General features: G+C 39.6%; 1 protein-coding gene and 1 pseudogene across 1 annotated transcript in view; both read left to right on the top strand.

The window, feature by feature from the left end:
• The window catches only part of THSD7B (thrombospondin type 1 domain containing 7B), a 1521641-nt gene that overhangs the window by 353300 nt on the left and 1153811 nt on the right, over positions 1-14530 (top strand).
• Positions 1462-7427, top strand: LOC100524402 (annotated as a pseudogene).

Genomic DNA, 14530 nt, shown 5'->3' with positions numbered 1-14530 from the left:
AAATCTATGGTTGAAGGTCATGCGTGTGAGTTAGCTATTGATTTTTTTACAGTGCAGAGCGTCTTTACTGTGTTTTCCTGATTATATAAATAATACAGAATCATTTAAAAAATTTTCTCAATGCTGAGAAATGAAAGAAGGAAAGTAGAAATCACCTAACATGTGGACACTCTGAGATGGCTCCTGTGTACATTTGGTGACCTAATCTTTTGGGAAACTTTTTATGCATATGGATGCAGAAATAGATGAATTCTATGCCAATCATATCACAATACTATTTATTAAATTCATGAGCATAACTTTTTTCTGTCTTTAGGTTAAAATGATGTGTATACACAGCTGTACATCCTGCTTTTCTCAGCATCATCTTAACTACAGTGGATCAAGATCATGGTTTCTCAGCCTCAGTGCTACAGAAATGTTGAACTGGAGAGTTTTTTTTGGCTGTGGAAGGGCTGTCCTGTGCATTGTAGGATGTTTAACAGCATTGCTGTATACCTCCTACTAGAGAACAGCAGTGCCAAACCCTACCTGCCCCTTACCCCTGGGGGACAGAAATTGTTCCTGGTTGAGAGCCACTTATCTGATTCTTTTCAAGAACTGCATAATATTTCATAGTATGTGCCACTTTCAAGATAATCATTCTTTTCCTGGTGGTCATTGGATTCATTTCCAGTATCTTTTTTTTTTTTTTTTTTTTTTTTTTTTTGCTATCAAATTTATGATTTAGATGATGCTGCCATTTGGTCCTTGGTAATCATTTAGAAAACTGAAAAGTTTTCAGAGACAAACAGCATTGGATGTCCTGGGCTTCATTCATTTTATTTCTGGATGAGCCTAGAAAGCTACCATAAATTAGCAAAGCTGATAACTGGCCTATGACACATTGGGAAGCCACACCCCATCTGACATGGGCAGGTATTTTTCAGCCCCAGGAGATTGCAGCCAAATGGAAATAAAGCCCAGTGTTACCAAACATCCTAATTTTTTTTTCAAGAGAAGCTAAAAGTCTTTAAAAAAGACTCCCATTTTTTTAAATGTTGGAAAGTAGTTTTCTGGAAAACATTGTGCAGGCTAAATAGAACAGGTCTCTTACCCAAATTTGGTCCAGTGGTTGCCAGTCTGCAACTTCCCAGGTATATATCTATCATTAATTATGATCTCTGTCTTCCTGGGGTTTCAGTTCTTTGAATAGTCACTGAAGGTGAGGATCTGGTGTGGCTTTTTAGCTGTGAGCGTTGATCTTTGACTCACTTTGTCTGCTCTGATACTCTCTTCATGCCACTTTCTTTTATCTTTCTTTTTCTTTCTTTTCCTTTTTTTTTTTTTTTTTTGCTTTTTTTAGGGCTGCACCCATGGCATATGGATGTTCCCAGGCTAGGGGTCAAATCAGAGCTGTAGTTGCCAGCCTACACCACATCCACAGGAATGCCAGATCCAAGCTGCATCTTCAACCTACACCACAGCTCATGGTAACGCTGGATCCTTAACCCACTGAGCAAGGCCAAGGATCAAACCTGCATCCTCATGAATCCTAGTCAGATTCATTTCTGCTGAGCTGCGATGGGAACTCCATTATGCTAGTTTCCTGTCCTCTTTGGGAAGACCCCGTGCTCCTATAACCTGCATTGAATCCATGTCCAAATGCCATTTGAGCCACCCTGGGTGCTTGGGGACTACTGACTTATGTGTCCTCAGAAGGAGCAGGGTCAGTGCTGCTTAGTGCCTCAGAATTTTCTATCTCCGTGATGCCTGGGGGAACTCTGTGGGAAGAGGTGTTTACAGGCTTTTTAGCGGCATGAAAGCTACACACCTCTTTGGAATCTGTTGTTCATTTAAAGAGCACATGGATAGTTTATTTACCTGGTTTTTGTCCCAGATAAAATGTTAGAATTGGAAGGACATTGGCGATCTCTCAATGTAACACTTGCATTTACAGCTGGGAGAGGCAAGGCTCAGGAAAGGGAAGCCACTCAGCAGAGGCTCCATAGCTAGTGCTGAGGTAGCGGCAGGCATCTGCCTCCTGACTCCCTTTCCAGGGCGTCTTTACTGAAGCCTCTAAGGACTCTTTCTCAGAAAACCCCCTTTTCTGTTTCTACTCAGATGATTTGTCTGGTTGTCCACGTGGCTATGATCCATCTCTGAGAGGCGACATTTATGTGAGTGTGTTAATTTGAGATTTTGCCAAGCTAATTAACACCCTCCTACCTCAGGTCTTTTAAGACAACAGTAGTCTTGTTCTTCTGTTCAGGCATTGATTTAAAGACGAGGATTTGGGTTTAGGAATAGAGGAGAGGAAGATTTTGTGGTGTTCTCCTAACAGATTTATAGATGCTGCCTCAGTAAATTAGATAGTGGGTTGGTGATAACTTTGAACACATAGTAGTATGTGATGACTAGTAAGCTTTCAATGGGCTTGGATTGATAGACACCTAGCCCCTTTGGCAGAGAACATGTTGTCCTGCAGTTCCTATGTATTTGACTTCCTGGTTTTATGCACCCACAGTTGCCAATGGCTCTTAGCTGTGTAAGAAGGCAGGCACATCAGGCAGCCCACAAGGAATGCTGTGTGTTGGAAGAGACTTTTATCCCAGTGCCCACTCTGCTGCCAGGATGCTGTCAGCACAGTCTGAGAAATGCTTTAGGGACTGTTCAGCAGCTTGACACTTGTGTTGGCCAAAGTCAGAACCCATTAGCTGGGTGCAATAGCAGAAGTGGTGGCATCAGAAGAGACATGCTGTTCCAAGGAATAGAAAGGTGCTCACCTGAGTCTAGAGACCTAGGTTCTTCTAATCCCTTAACTTCTCTGAGCCTCAGTGGGCTTGTCTGGAGCATAGGGTCCAAACTAAATTGCCCTTTTCATTCCTTAGAGATGCTATTGAAGTCAACTGTGTGTATACACATGCATACACATGCACAGTATGTGTTTCTTATGGGTTGAATTGTGTCCCTGCAAACTCACATGGTAAAGTCCTAATTCCAAGTACCTTAGAATGTGACCTTATTTGCACAAAAGGTTGTTGCAGATACTGTTAGGACAAGCTGATAGTAAAGTAGAGTAGACCCCTAATTAATTATGACTGGTATCCTTATAAAATAGGGATACTTGGACCTGTAAAGAAGGAAAAGCTGAATCCGCTCTGGGATTTCCACATGACAAGTTCCCCCTACCTTTCTCTGCTGGGTCAGCTTCATGGTGGCTGTGAAGACCCTGACCCAAGTCTGAGGTAGCTAGAGTCCAGGCAGTGCTGGAAGTCAACATCAGCATGGCCCTGGGGTTGCAAGATGTGCCAAGGACCAACTTGGAGCCTAAGAGTACCATGAAGATGCTTGTTTCTCGTATAAGAGACCTCAAGCTTACTAAAGATGGGAGTGTGCTGCTTCCTGAAAGGCAAATTCAACACCGACAAGCCTCCTCAATAGCCAAAATAGCAACAGCTCGGGATGATATAACTGTTGATGGTACTACTTCTAATGTCCTAATCATTGGAGAGCTCCTGAAATAGGCAGATCCCTGAATTTCCGAAGGTCTTCATCCAAGAATAATAACAGAAGGATGTGAAACTGCCAAGGAAAAGACACTTCGGTTTTTGGAACAAGTCAAAGTAAGCAAAGAGGTGAACAGGGAAACACTTACAGATGTGGCTGGAACATCTCTCCACAGTAAAGTTCATGATGAACTTGCTGATGTCCTAGAGGCTGTAACAGATACCTTTTTGGCCATTAAAAAACAAGAACGTATTGACCTCTTCATGGTTGAGATCAGGGAGATAAAACATAAATCTGATACCAATACATGTTTAATCATAGGTCTTGTTTTGGATCATGGGGCATGGCATCCTGATGTGAAAAAGGGAGTGGAAGATGCATACACCCTCACATACACATGTCATTAGCATATGAAAAAGCAAAAGTGAACTCTGGCTTCTCTCTCTCTCTCTCTCTTTTTTTTTTTTTTTTATAGGAGTTCAGAAGAGAGAGAGAAACTGGGGAAAGCAGAGAGAAAATTCATTGAAAATTGGGTCCTGGAGTTCCCGTCGTGGCGCAGTGGTTAATGAATCCGACTAGGAACCATGAGGTTGCGGGTTCGATCCCTGGCCTTGCTCAGTGGGTTAAGGATCCAGCGTTGCCGTGAGCTGTGGTGTAGGTCGCAGACGCGGCTCGGATCCCACGTTGCTGTGGCTCTGGCGTAGGCTGGCAGCTATAGCTCCGATTTGACCCCTAGCCTGGGAACCTCCATATGCCGCGAGAGCGGCCCACGAAATAGCAAAAAAAAAGACCAAAAAAAAAAAAAAAAAAAAAAAAGAAAATTGGGTCCTTAGGCTGTACAGCAGAAATTAGCAAACCACTGTAAATCAACTACACTTTAATAAAAATAAATACATAGGGAGTTCCTGTTGTATTTGGCGCAGTGGAAATGAACCCAACTAGCATCCATGAGAATGTGCGTTTGATCCCTGGCCTTGCTCAGTGGGTCAAGGATCCTGCATGTGAGCTGTGGTGTAGGTCATAGATGCAACTCAGATCCTGCATTGCTGTGGCTATAGCATAGACCAGCAGCTGCAGCTCTGATTTGACCCCTAGCCTGGGAACTTCCATATGCTATGGGTGTGCCCCCCCAAAGGCAATAAATAAATGGTAAAAAATATTTGAAAAATGTGAAATGCACATTAAAGAAAGAAAATTCATGGAAGATAGAGTTCACAAAATACTAGAACTGAAAACAAAAGTCTGTGGTAATTCAGATAAAGGATTTGTTTTTATTAATCAGAAGGGAATTGACCCCCTTTCCTTAGATGCTCTCACAAAAGAAGATGTAGTAGCTCCATGCAGAGCTAAAAGGAGAACTGTGGAAAGGCTGACTCTTGTTTGTGGTAGGGTAGCCCTAAGTTCTCTTGATGACCTAAAGCCTGAATGTTTGGAACATGGGGAAAAGAGAAGTTCACCTTTACTGAGAAATGTAACAGTCCTGTCTCTGTCACATTATTGATCAAAGGACCAAATAAGCACATCCTCACACAAATCAAAGATGCAATAAGATATGTCTTGAGGGCTGTTAAAAATGTCACTGATGATGGCTCTGTAGTTCCACGTGCTGGTACAGTGGAAGCGGCAATGGCCAGAGCCCTGATTAAATACAAGCTCAGTGTAAAGGGCAGGGCCCAACCTGCAGTTCAAGTTCTTGCTTATGTGTTACTCATTATTCCTAATGTTCTTGCCCAGAACTCTGGTGTTGATCTTCAGGAAACACTAGTTAAAGTTCAAGGAGAACATTCAGAATCATGTCAACTAGTGGGCATGGACTTTAACACAGGAGATGAGCCAGTGGTAGCAGCAGAAATAGGCATCTGGGATAACTGCTGTGTAAAGAAACAGCTTCTTCACTTCTGCACTGAGATCGCCACCAGCATTCTCCTGATTGAGGAGATCAGAGCAAGGACGTCTTCTCCGCAAGGCTGAATTGAAGCTCCCTTTGTATCATCTGAATCATGAAGACTGTACAGAGTGATCCTAGGAATATAGCTATGGAATTTTTGTCCATGCGTCAAATGATTTTCAAAGGATTTTCTTTCCTTTTACCATATATAAAAAGGAGAGAACATTGGCGCCTATTCAAATTTTGAAGTTCTGAAATGATAATTATAGTATTTTTTAAATTGCACTGCAGTGTACACACATACAGCAGGCCATACTTACTCAATAAATAGGACATTTTGCTTTAGTGATATAAAAATACATGTTATATAAGCATATGTTATCTACCTTATTATTAAATAGTCCTTGCAAAACAAATTTTAAGTGTTTGATAATTTCTTCTAATTAATGTGTTTTAATTTATCTCCAGTAGTTCCCTGTCGTTAAGCATTTAATTTAAAATTTTTATGCTAATGTAAATGAGACTTAAGTAACTTAAGGTTTTGAAAGAATTCCTGCTTCCCTCATATAAATTCCTATGGGTAAAACTATTGGACCAGTTGACATTTCAAAGCTTTTAAAGTATTTTCTAAAATACTTCCCAGAAGTGTTAAGTTGTAGTGAGTAGAAAGATGGGTGAATTAGAGGCAAAGGAGTTGAAAGAGCTGTAAGCGTAAAAAGGCAAAGTAGAAAAGTGTAAAAATATGGCTGAAGGTGTGACTAAGGGCTAGGCGAAATAAGAGATTTTCAGGCAGACCATATTTTCACACCTCAGAACCTTTGTTTACACTGAAATACCTATCCCCAGCCTTCCAGTGTCCTCTTTTTCTCACCCAAATTACTGTTCTCTCCTACATGTTTCCATAAAATACAGTAGGTATATCTCTGAAGCCCTTGCAAGGGAAGCTGTGTGTTGCTAGGCTATGTGTTTTGAGAACTTACCAGTTGCCTACAATGAGTGTGCAATAAATGTTAACCTGAAAAAGAAGGAAAAAGTATATATATGTAAAGTATATATATGCTGCCATAGCCTAGGAACCCACAAAAGCTAGGAGAAAAGCCTGAAACAGGTCCTTTATTAGCACCTTGAGATGAAGCATGGTCCTACTGACACCTTGACCTTGAACATCTAGCCTTTAGAACTGTGAGACAAATTTCTGATTACCACTCAGTTTGTATTACTTTGCTATGGCAGTCCTAGAAAACTAATACAATGTGTATGTATACATACAGACAGACACAAAATAACTTGAAATATTTAAGGCTCAACAATCTCTGCTCTATCTTGAGCCAGTATAAATCTGCATGGCAGTGTGGGGTTAATTTCTTCATAATAGTAGACTGGCGGGGCTTAGATAGGTGGACGGACAGAAAAGATAGTAAGATCCCTGAGGGCAAAGGCTGTATTAGTTGTACCTAGCACTTTATACTTAGCACCCAGCACAAAAATCCAGGCCCCCCACCCCGTTTTGATGCTATTTGTTGAATGGATTAAATGTGATCAGAAAAATTGTGCAGTTCCCATTGTGGTTCGGTGGATTAAGAATTTGACATAGTGTCCATGAGGATACGGGTTTAAACCCTGGTGTCTCTCAGGGGGTTAGAATTCCAGTGTTGCTGTGAGTTGTGGTATAGGCTGAAGATGCATCTCATTTCTGGTATGGCTGTGGTGTGGGACTGCAGCTCTGATTTGACCCCCTGGCCTGGGAACTTCCATATGTCACAGGTGTGGCTGTAAAAAGAAAACAAAAAAAAAAGAAAAATAATTGTGATCACATTTTCTTTCTTTTCCTTTTTTTATTGAGAGAAAATTTACATAACAAAAAATTCCCTATTCTGAACAGTACAATTATTTACTGATTATAGTTATTTACTGATTATAGTCTGCATATATTTTCTTACTAACACTTGTTATTTTATTTTGTTTTTAATACTAGCCATTCTAATGGGTGTGACTATGGGTTTTTTTATTATTATTTTTTAATAGTTATTTCCCCAATACAATTTTTTTTCTACTGTACAGCATGGTGACCCAGTTACACATACATGTACACATTCTATTTTCACACATTATCATGCTCCATCATAAGTGACAAGACATAATTCCCAGTGCTACACAGCAGGATCTCATTGCTAATCCATTCCAAAGGTAATAGTTTGTATCTATTAACCCCAAGCTTCCCAAACACCCCACTCCCTTCTCTTTCCCCTCCCCCTTGGCAACCACAAATCTATTCTGCAAGTCCTTGATTTTATTTTCTGCAGAAATATTCATTTATGGTATATATTAGATAACCAGATATAAGTGATATCATATGGTATGTCTTTCTCTTTCTGACTGACTTCACTCAGTATGAGTCTCTAGTTCCATCCATGTTGCTACAAATGGCATTAGTCCATTCTTTTTTATGTCCGAGTAGTATTCCATTGTATATATATATATTTCTTCCTAATCCAGTCATCTGTCAATGGACATTTAGGTTGTTTCCATGTCTTGGATATTGTGAATAGTGTTATAATGAACATATATGGGTGGGTGTGTCTTTTTCAAGGAAAGTTTTATTCAGATATATGACCAAGAGTGGGACTTCTGGGTCATATGGTAGTTCTATGTATAGATTTCTAAGATATCTCCACACTGATCTCCATAGTGGTTGTACCAGCTTACATTCCCACCAACAGTGCATGAGGGTTCCCTTTTCTCCACAACCCCTCCAGCGCTTGTTATTTGTGGATTTACTAATGATGGCCATTCTGACTGGTGTGAGGTAATATCTCATGGTAGTTTTGACTTGCATTTCTCTAATAATCAGGGATGTTGTGCATTTTTTCATGTGCTTGTTGGCCACCTGTATATCTTCCTTGGAGAAATGTCTATTCAGGTCTTTTGCCCATTTTTCCATTGGTTGGTTGGCTTTTTTACTGTTGAGTTGTATAAGTTGCTTGTATATTCTAGAGATTTAAGCCCTTGTCAGTTGCATCATTTGAAACTATTTTCTCCCACTGTCTAAGTTGTCTTTTTGTTTTCTTTTTGGTTTCCTTTGCTATGCAAAAGCTTGTCAGTTTGCTTAGGTCCCATTGTTTATTTTTGCTTTTATTTCTGTTGCTTTGGGAGACTGACCTGAGAACACATTTGTAAGGTTAATATCAGAGAAGGTTTTGCCTATGTTCTCTTCCAGGAGTTTGATGGTGTCTTGTCTTATGTTTAAGTCTTTCAGCCATTTTGAGTTTATTTTTGTGCATGGTGTGAGGGTGTGTTCTAGTTTCATTGATTTGCATGCAGCTGTCCAGGTTTCCCAGAAATTCTTCCTGAAAAGACTGTCTTTTTTTCATTTTATGTTCTTGCCTCCTTTGTCAAAGATTAATTGACCAAAGTTGTCTGGGTTTATTTCTGGGTTCTCTATTCTGTTCCATTGGTCTATATGTCTGTTTTGGTACCAATACCACACTGTCTTGATGACTGTAGCTTTGTAATATTGCCTGAAGTCAGGGAGAGATATGCCTCCTGCTTGATTTTTGTTCCTCAGAATTGCTTTGGCAATTCTGGATCTTTTGTGGTTCCATATAAATTTTTGGATTGTTTGTTGTAGTTCTGTGAAAAATGTCCTGGGTAATTTGATAGGGATTGCATTGAATCTGTAGATTGCTTTGGGCAGTATGGCCATTTTCACAATATTAATTTTTCCAACCCAGGAGCATGGAATATTTTTCCATTTCTTTATGTCTTCTTTAATTTCCTTGATTAATGTTTTATAGCTCTCAGCATATAAATCCTTTACCTCCTTGGTCAGGTGTATTCCCAGGTATTTGATGTCTTTTCTTTTTTTTATAACATCTTCATGTTTAGATCTGTATGCCAGCTTATGTGATTGCTTTCTAAATGTGGTTTCCTCCATCCTAATTCTTATTTTTCTCTTTTTTCCTCTCTCTCTCTTTTTAATTTAGAGAAGCCCTTTCAGTATTTCTTTTAGAATGGGTTTAGTATTTCTGTACTTGACTGTGGTTTTGAGTTGCATTTTCTGCATGATTAGTGATGTAGAGTAGCTTATCATGTGCCTGTTGGCTATCTGCATATATATGGCAAAATCTCTATTGAAATCCTTTTCCCATTTTTAATTAACTTTTTTTTTGTTATTTTAGGAATACTTTATGTATTATGGATATGATTCCTTTATCAAATTTATAATTTGAGATTATTTTCACCCATAGTTTAGGCTATCTTTTCACTTTCTTGATAATGCCATTTGTCGCACAAAAGTTGTAAATTTTGATGAGATTGAATTTATCTCTTTTTCTTTTTTTGCTTGTGCTTTTGGTGTCATATTTAAGAAACTGTTGCCTAAGCTAGGGTCAAAAATATTACACTGAAGTTTTCTTCTAAGAGTTTTATAGTTTTAGCTCTTACATTTAGATCATTGATTCTTTTTTAGTTAATTTTTGTGTATAGTGTAAGGTAGGGGTACAAATTGATTCTTTTCAATGTGGCTACTGGATTGTCCCTATATCACTTGGAAAAATTGTTCTTTCCCCATTAAATGTTGTTGGCTTCTATGTCAAAATCATTTGGACATAGACATATGGGTTTAATTCTAGACTCTTAATACTATTTCACTCTTCTCTATGTCCATCCTTATGCTAGCACCACACTTTTGTTTACTAAGTTTTGAAATTAGGAAGAGTGCATGCACTAACTTTTTTCCTCTTTTTTCATGATTGCCTTGACTGATGAGGATTTCTTAACCAGCCAGGACAGCTAGGTCTTGGACAAGACTATGAGTTTAGCAAATTGACGGCAAGAGAGCTGTTCCCTTCAGAATTGAAAACTCTGCCCTTGACAACATCTCTGACCTGGAAAACAACCCAACCATGCCAGAGCAATGGGGCTCTTGGTGACTGATTCTTTTTCATTATTGTCCTTGAATTTGTGTCAAGTTACAGTGAAAATCAAAGATATCATCTCACTTCATTTCTCAAATATGTATCTTTTTTTTTTTTTTTTTTTGTCTTTTTGCTGTTTCTTGGGCCGCTCCAGTGGCATATGGAGGTTCCCAGGCTAGGGGTCCAATCGGAGCTGTAGCCTCCAGCCTATGCCAGAGTCACAGCAACTCGGGATCCGAGCCGCGTCTGCAACCTACACCACAGCTCACGGCAACGCTGGATCGTTAACCCACTGAGCAAGGGCAGGGACCGAACCCACAACCTCATGGTTCCTAGTCGGATTCGTTAACCACTGCGCCACGACGGGAACTCCTCAAATATGTATCTTTAAGCATGTGGAGAAAAAGTGTTTATGCTCATTTCATAGGTGGGGAAAGTGAGTGACAGTTAAAAGACTTGTTTAGCTCACAAACTTAATTCATGGCAAGCATTTGCTAGAAGGAAGCCCCATATCTCTCAACATTGTGTACTTCTCATGTACAGGGAAGTGTATTTTTTTTAAAAATTACATAAACAGGGAGTTCCCTTTGTGGCTCAGCAGGTTACAAACCTGACTAGTATGCATGAGGATGTGGGTTTGTTCCCTGGCCTCGCTCAGTGGGGTAAGGATGTGGCATTGCTGTGATTTGTAGTGTAGGTTGCAGATGCGACTCGGATATGGCATTGCCATGACTGGCTTAGGCTGGCAGCTGCAGCTCTGATTGGACCCCTAGCCTGGGAACTTCCATATGCCACAGGTGTGGCCATAAAAAGAAAAAAAAAATTACATGAACCATAAATACTAACTATAAAAGATCCTTTTTGATAATAATCAGGAAGAGGAAGAAGAGAGGAAGAAGAAAAAGAAAAAGGAAGAGGAGAAAAATTACCTATAATGCTATTACTGAGAAAAGAGCTAGAAACAGGGGGATTCCTCACTGCACTACAAGCAGTGATACGCTGGTAAGTGTTCAACAGTTGTTGAAATGGAATTGTTGAATGGTCAACTGCAGAAAAAGAAACACAGTGTTTTGATTTGTCTTGTTTGCCAATTTCTACTGTGTAAAAACTTCCCTGTGGCCGATTTTAAGCTCTCTGTGTAACATCACTGAAAGTGGATGAGTCATGAGTCTCTCATGAGCCAATGCCAACAAACTACTGAAGTGTACTCTAGCTCCTTGCTGCCCAAAATGTAGTTTCATGAGCCATAAGAATTGGCAGCACTTGAGAGCTTCTATTACCATGATTTACAGAATCCAAACTAATATTTTAACAAGATCCTCAGGTGCTTTCTATAGACATTAAAGTGTGAAGAGCATTGTTCTAGAGCCACAATCTCCTATATGGCAGCCACTAGCCACATGCAGTTATTGAGCACTTAAAATGTGGTTATCCCAAATTGACATGACTGGGAGGTGTATAATGCACACCCTATTTTGAGCACTTCATGTGTGTCTTAGTCAGTTTAGGCTGCTCTAACAAATTTCCATAGACTGAGTGGCTTCAACAACGAGCACTTATTTCTCATGGTTCTGGAGGCTGGGAAGCTCAAGGTCAGGGTGCCAGCAGATCTGGTGTTTGGTGAAGACCTGCTTCCTGTCCTTCTTGCTATATCCTCACATGACTGGTAGAGGAAGCTCTGGTATCTTTTCCTCTTCTTTTAAGGAACTAATATCATCATGGGGGCTCAGTTTAAGCCTCTTCACCTCTCAAAAGCTCCACCTTCTAATGGCATCCCACCAGGAATTAGAGTTTCAACATATGAATTTGGGAGGAGACAATCATGCCCTCCGTAGTAGTATGGAAAAGATGCAAAATATTTCATAAATAAACTTTACGTTGACTACGTGTCAGTATAATAATACATTGGGTTAAGGAAAGTATATTTTGGGATTTCCTATCATGGTGTAGTACTAACAAAACTGACTAGTACCCATGAGGATGCAGGTTTGGTCCCTGGCCTTGCTTAGTGGGTTAAGGATTCAGCATTGCTGCAAGCTGTGGCATAGGTCACAGATGTGGTTTGGATGCTGCGTTGCTGCAGCTGTGGCATAGGCTGGCAGCGGTAGCTCCAATTTGACCCCTAGCCTGGGAGCTTCCATATGCTGCAGGTATGGTCCTACAAAGCAAAAAAAAAAAATTATTAAAGTTAATTTCAATTTTTTAAACTTTTTTTTTTAATGCAGCCTCTCTATATTTAAACTTTTGGTAAACCATTATGGAAAACAGTATGTGGTTCCTCAGAAAACTAAATATAGCACTATCATATGTTCCAACAGTCCCACTCATGGCATATATCAGGACAAAACTGTAATTAAAAAAGATACGCACACTGACATGTTGACAGCAGCACTGTTCACCATAGCTGAGACAAGGAAGCAACATAGATGTCCATTGACAGATGAATGGATTAAAATGTGGCACATATATACAATGAACAATACTCAGCCATAAAAAAGAATGGACTAATGCCATTTGTAGCAACATGGATGCAACCAGAGATTCACATACTAAGTGAAATAAGTCAGAAAGAGAAAGACAAATACTATATGATATCAGTTCTATCTGGAATATAAGATATGACACAAATGAACCTATCTACAGAACAGAAACAGACTCACAGACATGGAGAACAGACTTGTGCTTGCCAATGGGGAGGGGAGAGAGTGGGATGGACTGGGAGTTTGGGGTTAGTAGATGCAAAGTGTTATATTTAGAATGGATAAGCAATGAGGTCCTACTGTGCAGTACAGGGAACTATATCCAATCTCCTAGGATAGGCAAAGAGGGAAGATATATAGAAAGAGAATGCATATATATATGTATGACTGTGTTACTTTGCTGTACAGCAGAAATTGGCACAACATTGTAAACCAACTATGCTCTAATAGAAATTTTTAAAAAGAGAGAAATTTTACATTGCTATGTGACACACCTTCTACTGGACAGTGATGTTTAAATCAAGGGACCCCCTGAACTCTGAGAGCTTTGTGTGTCCCTTGGGCCTACTATTTGTAAACCTCAGCTTAAGTTGATCTGGCATTTCTTTTTTTTTTTTTTACATGATTTTTATTTTTTTCATTATAGTTGCTTTACAGTGTTCAGTCAATTTTCTATTATACAGCAGTGACCCAGTCACTTATAACTATGCATTCTTTTTCTCACATTATTCTCCATCATGTTCCATTGCAAGTGACTAGATATAGTTCCCTGTGCTATACAGCAGGATCATATTGCTTATCTACTCCAGATGCAATAGTTTACATTTATTAACCCCAGACTTCCATTCCATCCCATTTCCTCCCCCTCCTCTTTGGCAACCACAAGTCTGTTCTTCAAGTCCATAAGTTTCGTTTCTGTGGAAAGGTTCATTTGTGCCATATATTAGATGATATGGACATTTCTGATTATACAACCAGTTCCCCAAGGCCACATTGCTGGTAATGGCCAAAGCCACTTCCTTCTTCTTTACTACTGCTCTTGTGCTCCACTTTGTGGACTTAGAAGATGTTAATAAGCTGAAATAAATAATTAGTTTTTTTGTACTAAAAGATTGAGGATATTCTACTCCCAGAATGGAGGAGGATTCCAGAAATGAAGAATGTCTTCTGTACCTTTTCTTATATTCATCATTATCCAGTAGGATTCCCAGGCACTGGTACATCTGGCTGAATATCATTTCCAGGACCCTCAGTGATCTCTCAGGGACTCATCTCTGCAACAAAGAGAGAGTCACTAAATAACTCCTGTTCCTAATAAACAACCTGACAGCAGGTGCACCATGGCTCAGCACATTAACCATATTTACCGTCTAAGAGACAGAAAGAAACCTGTCTCATTTGATGAGGAAGCCGTAAAGTTTTAGTGAATGGGGAGTAAATCAAGGTTTCCACTTGCCTTGTAAAAATGCACTGCCTCACACTGCATCTCACCCTTCACTCGCATGAGTGTATTTTTATTTCTTTGCATAAATAAAACATGACTCAAAGACACCCTCTTGACTTGCTCCTGGTACTGGGTTCAACAGCCCCAGAATTAAAGTTGGCACTGTGTTTGTGATGAGGCCTGAGCATTTATGAAACACCTAAAATACTTGCAAGGTGAAAAAAAGGCTTTAAGCTGAAAAGGGACAGAAAAAGAAATGAAGTCTTTTTGAGAAGACATGCAAAGTGCCTGTTCCAGTCTTGGGCACCAAATA

Source organism: Sus scrofa, chromosome 15, assembly GCF_000003025.6.
Source record: "Sus scrofa isolate TJ Tabasco breed Duroc chromosome 15, Sscrofa11.1, whole genome shotgun sequence".
NCBI lineage: Eukaryota > Metazoa > Chordata > Mammalia > Artiodactyla > Suidae > Sus > Sus scrofa.
Note: the sequence above shows the minus strand (reverse complement) of the source record. Positions and strands in the feature narration are given on the sequence as shown.